The following is a 16,346-nucleotide window of genomic DNA, read 5'->3' on the forward strand; positions in this document are numbered from 1 at the left end:
CACTCAGGGTGATATTTTCTAGTTCCATACATTTGTCAAAAAAGTTCAAGGAATTAATTGTTCTTAATAACTAAGTAATACTACATTGTGTAAATGTACCATATTTTCTGTATCCTTTCTTATGTTTTGGGGGACATCTGGGTTCTTTCCACCTTCTGGTTATTATAAATAAGGCTACTATGAACATAGTAGAGCATGTGTCTTTATGAAATGGTTGAGCATCTTCTGGTTATATTCTCAGGTGTGGTTTTGCTGGCTCCTCAGGTCGTACTATGTTCAATTTTCTGAGGAACTGACAGACTGATTTCCAGATTAGTTGTACCAGGTTGCAATCACTCCAGTAATAGAGGGATGCTCCTCTTTCTACACATCTTTGCCAGCATCTGTTTTCACCTGTGTTTTTGATCTTAGCCATTTTGACTGGTGTGAGGTGGAATCTCAGGAGTGTTTTGGTTTGTATTTCATGATGACTGAGGATGTTGAACATTTCTTCATGTGCTTCTCAAGCATTTGAGTTTTCTCAGTTGAGAATTCTTTGTTTAGCTCTGTATCCCATTTTTAATAGGGATATTTGATTGTCTTGAGTCTAATTTCTTGAGTTCCTTGTATATATTGGGTATCAGAACTCTATTGCATGTTGGGCTGGTAAAGATCTTTTCCCAATCTGTTGGTTGCCATTATCTATTAAGAGTAACCTTTACCTTACAGAAGCTTTGCAATTTTATGAGGTTTCATTGGACATTTATTAATCATAGAGCATAAGCCATTGGTGTTCAATTCAGGAACTTTTCCCCTGTGCCCATGTATTCGAGGTTTTTCCCCACTTCCTCTTCTATTAGTTTCAGTGTATCTGGTTTTAGGTGGAGGTCCTTGATCCACTTGGACTTGAGCATTGTACAAGGAGATAAGAATGGATCAATTCACATTTTTCTACATGCTAACCACCAGTTGATCCATCACCATTGATTGAAAATGCTGTCATATTTCCACTGGATGATTTTACTTCATTGTCAAAGATCAAGTGACCATAGATATGTGGGTTCATTTCTGCATCTTCAGTTCCATTCCATTGATCTACCATGCAGTAGATCATGCAGTTTTTACCAGTACCATGCAGTTTTTTATCACAATTGCTCTGTAGTACAGCTTGAGGTCAGGGATGGTGATTCCCCCAGGAGTTCTTTTATTGTTGAGAATACTTTTTGAGATCCTGGGTTTTTTAGTTATTCCAAATAAATTTGCTAATTGCTCTTACTAACTCTATGAAGAATTAATTTGGAATTTAGGTGGGGATTGTACTGAAACTGTAGATTGCTTTTAGCAAGATGGCCATATTTACTTTATTAGTCTTGCCAATTCATGAGGATGGGAGATCTTTCCAACTTCTGAAATTTTCTTTGATTTCTTTCTTCAGAGACTTGAAGTTCTTGTCATACATATCTTTCACTTCCTTGGTTAGAGTCACACCAAGGTAGTTTATATTATTTGCGACTATTGTGAAGAGTGTCATTTTACTAATTTCTTTCTTAGCCTGTTTATCCTTTAAGTAGAGGAAGTCTACTGATTTGTTTGAGTCAATTTTACATCCAGCCACATTGTTGAAGTTGTTTTTCAGGCTTAGGAATTCTCTGGTGGGATTTTGGGGTCACTTAAATATACCGTCATATGTTGTCCATATACTGATATTTCGAATTCTTCCTCTCCAATTTTTTCCCTTTCACCTCCTTTTGATATCTAATTGCTCTGGCTAGGATTTCTAGTACTATATTGAATAGGTAGGGAAAGAGTAGGCTGCCTCATCTAGTTTCTGATTTTATTGAGGTTGTTCAAAGTTTCTCTCCATTTATTTTGATGTTGTCTTCTGGTTTGCTATATATTGCTTTTACTATGTTTACATATGTGTCATGAACTCCTGTTTTTTCTAAGACTTTTAGAATGAAGTGATGTTGTATTTTGTCAAATGCTTTCTCAGAATTTTCTGAGATGATCATGTGGGTTTTTTTTCTTTGCTTTTATTTATATAGTGTGTTACTTTGATTTCCTTATATTGAACCATCCCTGCATTCCTGGGAAAAAGCCTACTTCATCATGATGATTGAGTGTTTTGTTATATTCTTACATTCTGTGAGAATTTTATTGAGTATTTTTGCATCAATATTCGTAGGCAAAATTGGACTGTAGTTATCTTCCTTTGTTGCATCTTTGTAAGGTTTAGGTATAAGTGTAATTGTTGCTTCATAGAAAGAATTGAGTAGTGTACTTCTGTTTCTATTTTGTGAAATAGTTAGAACAGAAGTGGTACTAGCTCTTCTTAGAAAGTCTGATAGAACTCTGCACTAAACCCATTTAGTCCTGGGCTCTTTTCAGTTGGGAGACTATTATTAATTGCTTCTATTTCTTTAGAAGTTATGGGACTGTTTAGATGGTTTATCTGATCCTTATTTAACTTTGGTACCTGGTATGTGCCTAGAAAATTGTCCTTTCATCCAGATTTTCCAGGTTTGATAAGTAGAGGCTTTTGAAATAGGATCTGATAATTTTTAGGATTTCTATGGTTTTTTTTTTGTTATGTCTTCCATTTCAGTTTTTATTTTATTAATTTGGATACTGTCTCCATGTCTTCTAGTCACTCTAGTTAATGGTTTATCTATCTTGTTGATTTATCTCAATGAACCAGCTCTTGGGTTTATTGATTCTTTGTACAGTTCAGGTGTGATGTGGTACCCAGGACTTGCTATAATGGGAGAACAGGGTTCTAATGATGCCAAGTAACCTTGGTTTCTGTTGCTTATTTTCTTGATCTTGCTCTCTCCCTCTGGGTATCTCTAGTGCTACCTGCACTCACTGTCTCTGACTGGAGCTTGTCTGTCTTATTTTCCTGGTTGTATCAGAGCTCCTCAGAGTCCAGATGTCTCTGTGATCCATTGATGCTGAAATTCTGCATGTAAGACTGCATTGGAGTCAAGCTGCCTCTAGGATCCTGAAATCCTGGTATGATCAAACTCCTAAGAACCTGTGAATCTATGATCATGGATGTGTTAGAACACCTGGGAATCCAGCTTCCTCTGGGTGTTGAGTGGTTGGGTGCAGAGCTAGCATTGGGGATCTACTCAGGGAACTGGCTAAGAAAGGAAGGCACCAGTTCCTTTTGATCACCCAGAGGGCCATGACTTTAATACAAGCACTCATAACCCAGAATATGGGTAGGTCTATGGTTTCTAGGACAACTTGAGATACATAGAGAAACAAGCTAGCCAAACTAACATAGTAAGACTATATATATATATATATATATATATATATATATATATATATATGGAAACATAGATACAGGGTGAGAAAAATGGCTCACTTCACTGGATAACAGCACTTACTCTTATTGCAGATAACTTTGGTTCAATTCCCAGCATTCACATAAAGGTATAGAATGATCTGGATCTCCTCGCCCTGATGACCTTGAACTCACTGACTACAGCTGCCTATGCCTCCTGAGTGTTGGGATTAAAGCCTGCACCATCATTCCTGAGCCAACATAGATACTAAGATTGTTAAAGTGAATACCTCATGACTTGGAAAATGTCAGGATGTGACAAACTGGTATCTGATAAGCTGCAGGAGGAAATCTGAAACACACAACCTTTTAGAACAAAATCTACTAACTTCTTAAAATTGTAAAATATGGACTCTAGAGATAGTTTAGTGTGTATGTTCATATTCTGCTATGGTAGAGGAGCAGGGTTCCATTTCCAGCAACAGACTGTGTCATACCCATATATATCTCCTGTTCCAGGAATCCAATGCATTTTGGGGGGCCTCACAGGCATTAGGTATGCACTTAATATTCATATATATGTGCAGTTGAAATTCTGACACATGAAACAAACAACAAACACCTAAAACATATGGGTTGCACTCCTATGTAAGAGCATTAGGTGCTACATAGAGCTGGTCTCCAACAAAAGTAGTGACACAATAGTCATGAAGACTTTACACTAAATGATCATTTATCCCACGGACTGCAATATTCAGTGAGGGAAAAAAAGGGCAAGAACAACAACAACAAAAAAAGCCAAGAACACAGCTTCGTCTTGCTAAGTCCCAGGAAAGCATTACTTCTTAGGAATAAGATGGCAATAATCCTCATCTTGATTCTAAGTTCTTCTTTGATGAGTAATTTTCAATGATTGGCTTCCTCACAAAATCCACTCTCAGAACTTCTTTGCTCAAAGTCACATTCACTCCTAAGGTTCAACAAGCTTGGTCAATGGTGAAGCTTTCTCTACATTCTCTGCATTCACAAACCTATCTGGGATGTGTCTGTGTGGTTAATAAGAGCAAACTTTGTTCAAAGTCTTCTCCAGATTCAGCGGGTTCATGATGCATGTCTGCACTGTAGTTTGTTCAGTTAAATATGATGGAAGTGTGGGTGAACACTCCGCACATCTGAAGCACTTTTGACTTTTGTCCAGTGAAAACCCTTTTGTCTATATATGGTAGAGGATGGAAATGATTTCACATGTTCATTGCACTCAATACATATACTCTATTTAGTGTGGTGCCAGTCCTGCAGCAAAACCCTTTGCCACATTCTTTGCACTCATGATGCTTTGCTGCATAAAATCTCTGATGTAAATGAGGCTGCATCCCACACACACTACACATAAAATCCTTTCCTCTAGTATAAAGTTGTTGGTCATTGATGGGGTGAGTTTTGTTTTTTAACACTTCCCAGATGCATGACATTCAAATTTCCTTTCCCCTATATGAGCTTGGACATGATAAACAAGGCTGCAATTTTCCTTATATGATTTATGCATTTGGTATCATGTCTTAGTTAGGGTTTCCATTGCTTTGAAAAGAACTTTGAAAACTTTGAAAAGGTAACTCTTATAAAGGATAACATTTAATTGGGTCTGGCTTACAGTTTCAGAAGGTCAGTCCATTATCATCTTGGTAGGAACCATGGCTGCATGCAGGGATATATGGTCCGGAGGAGCAGAGCTTTTATATCCTGATCTAAAGGCAGCCAGGAAGAGACTCTCCCACACTGGGTGGAGCTTGAGCACTGAACCTCAAAGTCCATAGCCACTGTGACACACTTTCTCCAACAATGCCACACCTATTCTAAGAAGGCCACATCACATAATAGTGTCACTCCCTAGGGGCCAAGCATTCAAACACATGAATCTATGGGGCCAAATCTATTCAAACCACTAGATTAACAGTATACTTCTACTGGTTTTCTCCAGTATGAACCCAATAATGATATAAAAGGCTGTATCTGTTCATGTACGACTTTCCACATTTAGTGCACGTAAAATGTGTCTCTCCAGTGTGAACTCACTGATGAGCAACAAGGAAGCAGTTGTGTTTGAAGGTTTTGCCACACTCACTGCACCTGAAAGGCTTGTCTCTGGTGTGAATTCTGAAATGCTTAACGAGAAAGGCTTTTTGGCTGAAGGACTTGCCACACTTGCTGCACTGAAAAGACCTTTCCTCAGTGTTCACTTGCGAAAGATAAATGAGGCTGGATTTCTCCTGAAATGCTTTGCCAAATTCACTGGAACTGTAAGGCTTCTCCGCAGCATGAACTTGAAAGTGACGTGTAAGGTTGGATCTGGTCATATATGATTTCCCACATACTGTGCAGTTAAAAGTTGACTCTCCTGTGGGAACTCGCTTTTGAGATATGAGGGAGATATTATGCTTGAAGACGTTGCCACACCCACCACACCTGAATGGCTTCTCTCTGGTGTGAATTCTGAAATGCTTAACAAAAAGGCTTTTTGGGTGAAGGACTTCCCACACTCACTTCACTGAAATGGCTTTTCTTCAATGTGTATCATCTAGTGTTGATCGAGTTGGAACATGCTAGTAAAAGTTTTGCAACAGTCGCCGTATATGCAGTTCTTCTTCTCAATCTGAATGGCCTCTCCACTCTCAGTGTTCATGCGGGCATCCCCAACAGTATAAGTCATTTGATGCCGTAGAAGACCTGAGGAGGTCTGGAGGATCATCACATTGTTCATGCTTAGCAAGGGTGTCTCAGCACAGCACAGAATGTGCTGTTACAGCGTGGATGAATCGCCTCCTTCTGCAGACAGATTCTGCTCAAAGGATGACATTTCACTCTCAACTTTGATCCAACAACCTGGACACAGAGAAATCCTGATGAGTGGCATGTAGACTGTCAAGTGTCAGACAGACAGAAAGACATAGATACAGCACCTATTACTAATGGTGATCTGAGATTTCTCCCAGAGCAAATGGGCTAGTTTAGTGTAACAGGATCCAATATCATGCTAAATTTGTCAATATCTTATGTTCTATGGACCTTAGGTGCAGGAAGAACACAAGCATGGAATAAGTGACAGGGAGGTGTGCTAGGAACTGTAACAAACTCTTTCGTCACCAATAGCTTTCTGCAAGCTTCAACTGTTGGGGAATCAAGACACAGTGCAGAAGGCTGTGTAGAGTTATACGGGATGGTTCCTAAAGAACCTGAATTTAAGGACTGACAAGGTATATTGCATGGTAGATGAATTATAATCGAACATGGCTGCTCTGGATGGAATACAGACACTCCTACAGTACACACTTTTAATCCAAAACATTGTATATAAGGTTAGTTGGTAGATGAAGCAGCCATGTTGGAAAGTGATATCTAATTGAGAAGCAGGCAAAGTAATGAATCAGAGAATTATTTGAATAAATGAATCAGCAATAAGACAGGAAAGTGAGTTGACTTCAGAGCAGACAGAGTGTTCAGATGAAGTTTTGACCTGAACAGTTTGACAGACAGGTTTCAGAGAGAACAAGCTAGATACAGGTGAAGTCAGAATGAACCAGAGAACGAGAAGCCAGAAGAGTAGAACAGATTGCTAGAGTTACTTTGAGACCAAACAGAGCAATTGAGTCAGAAGCTAAAAGAAGCCAGTTTGAATCGAAGGAGTTTGAGCAGAAATAGCTGAGTTGTCCATCTTGCCAGAGTTCTGAGAAAAGCTAGAACAGGTGAGCTTATTCAACAGTAAGTCTCCATGGTTGAAACCACTCTAGGCCTTGATTAGATTGCACACAGGCTAGAAGCTTCCAAGTCTAGGCTTTGCTTACCACTTGGAAGATCACTGCCTCTGAGATGAAAATTACATTTGTCAAATAGTTGTTACATTTACAGTGCAAACCATCAAAATAAAGGAACAGCTGTGTTTCACAGGGTTGCAAGGCAACAGGCAAAACGTTGAAGACTGACACCCAAGGTTCAGTTCTGGTTCAGAATTAATACCTTCAAACATAAAAAACCACCACATTCTAGGTACCTATAACATACCTGGAGTCAGGAATCTCAATGCAGGCACAGAGGGCTCTCCCCAAGACTCCAGGTGAGTCATGTCATGGATCCCAGAAGGTATAAGTCCTAAAGGACAATGATACAAAAAAATGACAGTTCTGTACTAAGTGATGCAACCCATACAGTAGACAAGAATAAAGCCTAGTGAGAGTAAACTTGTTAAGGGTGTCTTACAAAAAAAAAAAAAAAAAACAAAACAAAATAAAATGAGCTTACAAGTGCCACAAATCTTGTTATATGCAAACATAAGGCATGCCATCAGAAGTATTTGAGTCACAAAGATCCCAAATATTTAGAGTGTCATCAAATAACAGAGAAGCCAACAGTGTTAAGACTCCTGACCCCAGGCAAGGTGTGTTTGTGCAATCCATTAATTGCAACACTCAAAATACATAGCAAGAAGACCTTGGCAAGTCAGAGGACAGCCAGGTCTACATAGTGCATCTAGCACATCTAGGATTCTAAAGATAGACCGATGTATCAAACTACAACCCAATAAAATATTTACCCCACATTGATTCCTGTTAGCCTTTGCTGCAATTGAGAGAAACAAAGCTGTTGTGAAACTTGACTTGGTTTTTAACCTGTATTTTATACTCCAAGACTGTGGGGGAAAGACTTGGTGTTTATAGATAAACTTTGAGAAAGATAAAGTTCTCTCTAAAAAACAAACAGACAAACAAAAACAAAAAACAAAACCAAAACAAAAACAAACAAACAAACAAACAAAAAAAAAAAAACCAAAGGAAAGTCTAGACATGCTCTGACAGGATGGTAGGGTCTTACCCAGCGAAGACATGAGTGTTCAGATCTCTGACATCACAGTCTGGTGCAGGATCCTTTGAGAGTCATCAAGCAGTGTCCATTCCACTCAGGAGAAGTACACAGCCACATCCTCAAAGGATAAACTGTCCTGAACAGTGGAGAAAGTTGAATTTATATGAATCCTCCCTGGTAGGAAATACTGGTACCCTTAAGTCATTCCCACTTAGCTTTCTAACTCAAAGAATACTAGGCTATGAACCTATTCTATTGATAGCCAGTCTACCCTTAAGTTCCCACCTACTACTGTGCTCATCACTCAGCAACAACAGTCAAGTTGACATAGTGGCTTAATTTCTTTTCTATTACTTTGAAGAGACACCATGACTAAGGCAACTGATAATAACAAGGAGTTTATTGGGGCTTACACCTCAGAGTGTCAATCTGTAACCTCCATGTCAGGGACTATGGATATAGGCACACACAGCACTGGAACAGTTGCTGAGAGCTTACATCCTGATCCATAGTACAGTACCAGGCAGAGAGAGTTAACTGGGAATGTCAAGAGCTTTTGAGACCTACGAGCCCAGCCCCAGTGACACACCTTCTGAACAAGGCTATACATCATTATTATCTCCAAAGTGTTCCACCAATAAGGAACAAGTTTTCCAGTCTATGAATATCTGGAGGGTGTGTTCATTGAAACCATTACAGCTGGAGTCAATCCAAGCTAGAAGAATGTCCCTCCTTTCAATCGGATTATTCCCCTGGATCCCTCCTAATCAGACACTAACATGGATTCCTCTCAATCATCTGTTCCACACAGACTACATTTGGGTCATGGTTGTCCACTCTGTCCCTGGCACAAAGGCCAGGAAGCCATGTGTACATGATCTCAGGACACACACTTCAGTCTTCACACTGAGCTTCCATTTAATCTCAGTATGCAGACTTAGCTCTCAGCTGTTGTGCTACCACAATTCCTACATTCCACTAACGCCATCCCACCTCATGCATGCCTGAGCATTTCAATCTATCTATCTATCTATCTATCTATCTATCTATCTATCTATCTATCTATCTATCTATCTATCTATCTATCTATTTATCTATCTATTTTAATTAGGTATTTTCCTCATTTACATTTCCAATGCTATCCAAAAAGTCCCCCATACCCTCCCACCCACCCACTCCCACTTTTGGCCCTGTCGTTCCCCTGTACTGGGGCATATAAAGTTTGCAATTCCAATGGGCCTCTATTTCCGGTGATGGCCAACTAGGCCATTTTTGATACATATGCAGCTAGAGTCAAGAGCTCCGGGGTACTGGTTAGTTCATAATGTAGTTCCTCCTATAGGGTTGCAGATCCCTTTAGCTCCTTGGTTACTTTCTCTAGCTCCTCCATTGGGGGGGCCGTGTGATCCATCCACTAGCTGACTGTGAGCATCCACTTCAGTGTTTGCTAGGCCCAGGCATAGTCTCACAAGAGACAGCTATATCTGGGTCCTTTCAGCAAAATCTTGCTAGTGTATGCAATGGTGTCAGCGTTTAGAAGCTGATTATGGGGTGGAACCCTGGATATGACAGTCTCTAGATGGTCCATCCTTTCATCTCAGCTCCAAACTTTGTCTCTGTAACTCCTTCCATGGGTGTTTTGTTCCCAATTCTAAGAAGGGGCAGAGTGTCTACACTTTGGACTTCGTTCTTCTCAAGTTTCATGTGTTTAGCAAATTGCATCTTATATCTTGGGTATCCAAAGTTTTTGGGCTAATATCCACTTATCAGTGAGTACATATTGTGTGAGTTCCTTTGTGATTGTGTTACTTCACTCAGGATGATGCCCTCCAGGTCCATCCATTTGCCTAGGAATTTCATAACTTGATTCCTTTTAATAGCTGAGTAGTACTCCATTGTGTAAATGTACCACATTTTCTGTATCCATTCCTCTGTTGAGGGGCATCTGGGTTCTTTCCAGCTTCTGGCTATTATAAATAAGGCTGCTATGAACATAGTGGAGCATGTGTCCTTCCTACCGGTTGGAAAATCTTCAGGATATATGCCCAGGAGAGGTATTGCTGGATCCTCTGGTAGTATTGTGTCCAATTTTCTGAGGAATCGCCAAACTGATTTCCAGAGTGGTTGTACCAGCTTGCAATCCCACCAACATTGAAGGAGTGTTCGTCTTTCTCCACATCCTCGCCAGCATCTGCTGTCACCTGAATTTTTTATCTTAGCCATTCTGACTGGTCTGAGGTGGAATCTCAGGGTTGTTTTGAGTTACATTTCCCTGATCATTAAGGATGTTGAACATTTTTTCAGGTGCTTCTCTGCCATTCGGTATTCCTCAGGTGAGAATTCTTTGTTCAGTTCTGAGCCCCATTTTTTAATGGGGTTATTTGATTATCTGGAGTCCACCTTCTTGAGTTCTTTATATATATAATGGATATTAGTCCCCTATTTGATTTAGGATAGGTAAATGTCCTTTCCCAATCAGTTGGTGATCTCTTTGTCTTATTGACAGTGTCTTTTGCCTTGCAGAAGCTTTGCAACTTTCTGAGGTCCCATTTATCGATTCTCGATCTTACAGCACAAGCCATTGCTGTTCTATTCAGGAATTTTTCCACCTGTACCTATATCTTAGAGGCTTTTCCCTACTTTCTCCTCTATAATTTTCAGTGTCTCTGGTTTTATGTGGAGTTCCTTAATCCACTTAGATTTGACCTTAGTAGAAGGAGATAGGAATGGATCAATTCCCATTCTTTTACATGTTAACTGCCAATTTTGCCAGCACCATTTGTTGAAAATGCTGTCTTTTTTGCACTGGGTGGTTTTAGCTTCCTTGTTAAAGATCAAGTGACCATAGATGTGTGGGTTCATCTCAGGGACTTCAATTCTGTTCCATTGGTCTACTTGTCTGTCGCTATACCAGTACCATGCTGTTTTTATCACAATTGCTCTGTAGTATAGCTTTAAGTCAGGCATGGTGATTCCACCAGAGGTTCAGAAGTGTTTTTTTTTTTTTAATATTTTTTTATTACATATTTTCCTCAATTACATTTCCAATGCTATCCCAAAAGTCCCCCATAGTGCCCCCCACTTCCCTACCCACCCATTCCCATTCTTTTGGCCCTGGCATTCCCCTATATTGGGGCATATAAAGTTTGCAAGTCCAATGGGCCTCTCTTTCCAGTGATGGCCGACTAGGCCATCTTTTGATACATATGCAGCTAGAGACAAGAGCTCCGGGGTACTGGTTAGTTCATCATGTTGTTCCAACTATAGGGTTGCAGATCCCTTTAGCTCCTTGGGTACTTTCTCTAGCTTCTCGATTGGGAGCCCTGTGATACATCCAATAGCTGACTGTGAGCATCCACTCCTGTGTTTGCTAGGCCCCTGCATAGTCTCACAAGAGACAGGTATCTTTGGGTCCTTTCAGCAAAATCTTGCTAGTATATGCAATGGTGTCCGCATTTAGAAGCTGATTATGGGATGGATCCCTGGATATGGCAGTCTCTAGATGGTCCATCCTTTCATCACAGCTCCAAACTTTGTCTCTGTAACTCCTTCCATGCCCAATTCTAAGAAGGGGCACAGTGTCCACATTTTGGTCTTCATTCTTCTTGAGTTTCATGCATTTAGCAAATTGTATCTTATATCTTGGGTATCCTAAGTTTTTGGCTAATATCCACTTATCAGTGAATACATGTTGGGTGAGTTCCTTTGTGATTGTGTTACCTCACTCAAGATGATGCCCTCCAGGTCCATCCATTTGGCTAGGAATTTCATAAATTCATTCTTTTTAATAGCTAAGTAGTGCTCCATTGTGTAAATGTACCAAAATTTCCTTATCCATTCCTCTGTTGACAGACATCTGGGTTCTTTCCAGCTTCTGGCTATTATAAATAGGGCTGCTATGAACATAGTGGAGCATGTATCCTTCTTACCCGTTGGGACATCTTCTGGATATATGCCCAGGAGAGGTATTGCTGGATCCTCTGGTAGTACTATGTCCAATTTTCTGAGGAACCGCCAGACTGATTTCCAGAGTGGTTGTACAAGCTTGCAAGCCCACCAACAATGGAGGAGTGTTCCTCTTTCTCCACATCCTCGCCAGCATCTGCTGTCACCTGAATTTTTTATCTTAGCCATTCTGACTGGTCTGAGGTGGAATCTCAGGGTTTTGATTTGCATTTCCCTGATGATTAAGGATGTTGAACATTTATTTTCAGGTGCTTCTCTGCCATTTGGTATTCTTCAGGTGAGAATTCTTTGTTCAGTTCTGAGCCCCATTTTTTAATTGGGTTATTTGACTTTCTGGAGTCCACCTTCTTGAGTTCCTTATATATATTGGATATTAGACCCTTATCTAATTTATGATAGGTAAAGATCCTTTGCCAATCTGTTGGTGGTTTTTTTGTCTTATTGATGGTGTCTTTAGCCTTGCAGAAGCTTTGCAGTTTCATGAGGTCCCACTTGTCAATTCTCGATCTTACAGCACAAGCCATTGCTGTTCTATTCAAGAATTTTTCCCCTGTGCCCATATGTTCAAGGCTTTTCCCCACTTTCTCCTCTATACGTTTCAGTGTCTCTGGTTTTATGTGAAGTTCCTTGATCCACTTAGACTTGACCTTAGTACAAGGAGATAGGAATGGATCGATTCACATTCTTCTACATGATAACAACCAGTTGTGCCAGCACCATTTGTTGAAAATGCTGTCTTTCTTCCACTGGATGTTTTTAGCTCCCTTGTCGAAGATCAAGTGACCATAGGTGTGTGGGTTCATTTCTGGGTCTTCAATTCTATTCCATTGGTCTATTTGTCTGTCACTATTCCAGTACCACGCAGTTTTTATAACAATTGCTCTGTAGTAAAGCTTTAGGTCTGGCGTGGTGATTCCACCAGAGGTTCTTTTATCCTTGAGAAGAGTTTTTGCTATCCTAGGTTTTTTGTTATTCCAGATGAATTTGCAGATTGCACTTTCTAATTCGTTGAAGAATTGAGTTGGAATTTTGATGGGGATTGCATAGAATCTGTAGATTGCTTTTGGCAAGATAGCCATTTTTACAATGTTGACACTGCCAATCCATGAGCATGGGAGATCTTTCCATCTTCTGATATCTTCTTTAATTTCTTTCTTCAAGGACTGGAAGTTCTTATCATACAGATCTTTCTCTTCTTTACTTAGAGTCACACCAATGTATTTTACATTATTTATGACTATTGAAAAGGGTGCTGTTTCCCTAATTTCTTTCTCATCCTGTTTATTCTTTGTGTAGAGAAAGGCCATTGACTTGTTTGAGTTATTTTTTATATCCAGCTACTTCACCGAAGCTGTTTATCAGCTTAGGAGTTCTCTGGTGGAATTTTTAATGTCACTTATATATACCATCATATCATCTGAAAAAAGGGATACTTTGACTTATTCTTTTCCAATTTGTATCCCCTTGATCTCCTTTTGTTGTCAAATTTCTCTGGCTAGGACTTGAAGTACAATGTTGAATTTGTCAGGAGACACAGGGCAGCCTTGCAGAAAGTGCTAAGGCTTGCAGAAAGATCTAAGCCTTGCATACTTAGCCCTCAACTCTTGTGCTTCCACAATTCCTACCTTCCACTAAAGCCAGCAGACCACATGCATGCCTGAGCATTTCTAATCATCCCCAACACATCTCACTTCCAGGCATGGTCTAATGTCATCACTAGAGCTTTAAGACCTTTGAATCTTTAGCCAGTGGTTACCATTAAGAGAAACCTGTCCATATAATCCCTACTGTGGATGTGGGGACCTTTCATTCTGAGCATTTGCCAGGGAAATCCAATGGAAGGACAAAGAGAATTCCAGCACAGAGTCCCAGGACACCACAGTCCCAGAGATCACTTATGTGTTAAGTGAGGAGTATGATTCCTGAGCACCATCCACTTACCTCTTCTTTGTTGGCAGGTTTCACTGAATACTGGGAAACCTGTAGAAATACAAGGTTGTGAGTAATAAGCAAGAGTGTTGGTATCCCAAAGGTTCACATAAGTCCTCTCTCATACATGCAGTCAGTCACCCACTGGGCTCCATCGTTGGAGTCTATTACTGGGTGACTTTGGACAAAGAATCAATCTCTTCTGTTTGTTACCTGAGGATAAAATTTACTGTTTTATTGCCGTGAAGGGAAACCATGGCCAAGGCAATTCTTACAATATAAAAGAAAACATTTAACTGGTCCTAGCTAACAGTTTCAGTGTGTTCGTCCAGGATGAGTATGGTGGTGAGAATAGAGGCATGGGACCAGGGCAATACCTGAAGACTTTATATTCTGATCTACAAGCAGCAGGCAGACACACAGACACACAGACACACAGACACACAGACACACATACACACATACACACACACACACACACACACACACATACACACTGGATTAGGTGTGGGATTCTGAAACCTCAAAGTTCACTCCCAGCCACATCCTTCCTCCAACAACACCTTACCTGTTAATCTTTCCAATTCTTCTCAAACAGTTCCACACCCTGGGGACTGAGCATTCAAATATCTAAGCCTATGCAAACTGTTCTCATTAAAACTAACATACCTTCCTATTCCAAAAAGAGACTCATAGGGCTGGAGAGATCACCCTCTTTTTGTGTGTCTGAAGATAGCAACCATGTACTTATATACATAAAATATATCTTTAAAAAAACAAACGAAAGAGAACCACAGTCTCAACCTCAGTCCTATGTGTCAAGTATTTGGTACAGGCTCTTCCTGAGCACATGACTAATGATTCTTTAACAAATTTCCCAAATGGGTACATATTATTTCAAAATGTAGTTTTATCTACCCACATTGAATTATGACTTTGGAATTAATTAGCCTTTACACAACATTTGCAAGGCAGAAGCAAGCAGACTTTTGTGTGTCTGAGGCCAACATGATGTACATAGGCCAGCTAGAGTCATGGAGAGTGTCAATGGGGAGAGGGAGGATAGCTAATAACAAGGCAGACTTTACTCAAATACTGAATGCAATCACACAATTGTAAAATCTTTCAGTAATACTTAAAAATTAGGTATATTATTAATTATAATTACTAATATAATTTAGTAATATTATTTAAAAATTAAAATTTATTTTAATTCAATTTTTCTTCACAGCTAAGCTTAGCATAGCAGCACATCCTGATGGCTGAGTTTTTAAAATTCATTGGAATTGTAAGACAGGTTGGATCCAATTAGGGCACTTCCACCATGAACCAGTGTTCAGTTCGCAGCCCTTACCCAAAGGAGACCCTAACCCACAAGAAGGAAAATCTCTGTGAATTTGAGGCTAGTGTGATGTAAACAGTGAGTTTGAGCCAAGATTAAAAATAAATAAATAAAGTAAAAATATAACAAAGGGTGCTTTTTCTTAGCAATTGTGAGTTAGAGATAGAAGGATCTCTTTGAGTTTGAAGATGGTCTGGTACATAGAGAGACAGGACAGCCATGACTAAATAGAGGGACATGTTCTGAGGTAGATGGGGGGGAAAGGGGAAGGGAGGGAGAGGGACAAAGGGAGAGGGGAGAGGAAGGGAGGGAGTACATGAGCTCACAAGGCCCCCTGTTGTGGTGGGGCAGCAGAGGAGGAAAGGACAGAGGGGGAGAGAGGGGCATACTGAGAGAATAAAATAGCTCCATCAAAGATCTGGACACCACCATCACCCACCCTACAACCCCCCATGCCTGCTACAGATTGCATTCCAACTCTAGCATTAGTGCACCGGATTTACCCAAGGATTCACAGGTCTCTGACTACACCCAAATTACCCCCACAGTGCCCTTGGAAAACCAACTAGATCAAATCTCTCACCAGTTCAAATCTTCTTGTCCACCAGAGTCTCTGTATACAAGAGTCAGGTCCTTAGGTGCACTGAGCCGTTTCCCTCATCTAATGCCAGTAGACGTCACCCCAGGACTCTGTCTCCAAGCACAGGCCTGCCCACAAGCCTTAGGGGGTACAGTCCACCAGAACCTGTGAGTCAGAGGGGATGGCTCTATTGATTGAGCACACAGATGCCAGGTGTCCTACAGTCAGGGACATGGGAATTTATCCTGTTGGCTCCTGATCCAGAACTCAGGGAGGTGGGCAATCACTAGGCACTCACCTGGGGCAGGGTTCCACCAGCAGCCTCCACAATCACCACCTGGCTCCACTGGCCTGCCAGGCCCTGGAGAATTGTCATCCCCCATCAAAGCCTGGATAAGATCACA

General features: G+C 40.4%; 1 pseudogene; it reads right to left on the minus strand.

Moving 5' to 3' along the window:
* Positions 1–5,232: 5,232 nt before the first annotated feature.
* Positions 5,233–16,318, minus strand: LOC147003691 (uncharacterized; annotated as a pseudogene).
* Positions 16,319–16,346: the final 28 nt, after the last annotated feature.

The sequence above is a fragment of the Mus caroli genome, unplaced genomic scaffold (assembly GCF_978045245.1).
Source record: "Mus caroli unplaced genomic scaffold, Mus_caroli_1 scaffold_8, whole genome shotgun sequence".
NCBI classification, from domain to species: domain Eukaryota; kingdom Metazoa; phylum Chordata; class Mammalia; order Rodentia; family Muridae; genus Mus; species Mus caroli.